This window comes from Apis dorsata, unplaced genomic scaffold (assembly GCF_000469605.1).
Source record: "Apis dorsata unplaced genomic scaffold, Apis dorsata 1.3 scaffold_429, whole genome shotgun sequence".
NCBI classification, from domain to species: domain Eukaryota; kingdom Metazoa; phylum Arthropoda; class Insecta; order Hymenoptera; family Apidae; genus Apis; species Apis dorsata.
The window spans coordinates 1,313,815-1,314,497 of record NW_006263682.1 but is presented as its reverse complement, the minus strand read 5'-3'; the positions used below and the strand labels follow the sequence as shown (position 1 = coordinate 1,314,497).

Below are 683 nucleotides of genomic sequence, written 5' to 3'. Positions count from 1 at the left end.
GTTCTAACAATTTTTTCTTTTTTTTTTATTTTTATTTTTTTTTTTTATTTATTATTTTTTTCTTTTCTGCGAATCGTACAGCATCGTAGGATACAGCATCGAGCAAACGAGGCGTGACGGGCATTCAACCAGACTTCAGAAGCATCCGGACATCGCCAGTGCCGTACACTCGAAAAAAGAGTTCCCAGAGTTATCTCCTTTCGGAAAAATTTATCACGTGGGAAATTTAATCAATAATCACCCATAATAATCTTTTTTCTCTCTTTTTATTTATCTCTTTCTCTCTCTTTACGAGTTGGTCTCACGCGTACACGTTCGACGTATTATTCGTGAAGATTAAGCTCGGAAGGAGATAGATTCGTATTCGAAGTTGAAATTATTTTCAATACGGCACTGGCGCCGCGGCATTTCATCCTTCGTCGGTCACTGACACTAGAAATGGCTTATAGCGGTGGCGTCGATTCAGGATAGAGACGTGTATTATGTGTGTGCACATGAACGCGCGCATGGTCTCTGTACCTATGCGGCTTCGACGGCCACCGGTATCTCGTGCAATTGGAATTTCATAGTCTGTCTAGTGGTCCGTGCGCAAGGGCGTAATGTAATGGGCAAAGTAACGAGAGGATATTACGAGAGGAAATGATAACAATCTCGTAGAAATCCTCCGCATTGTCCTACGCAAG

The 683-nt window shown here is 41.9% G+C and overlaps 1 long non-coding RNA gene across 1 annotated transcript in view; it reads left to right on the top strand.

The window, feature by feature from the left end:
- Nucleotides 1-683, top strand: part of LOC116186107 — a 4,468-nt gene that overhangs the window by 3,222 nt on the left and 563 nt on the right. The window lies entirely within an intron of this gene.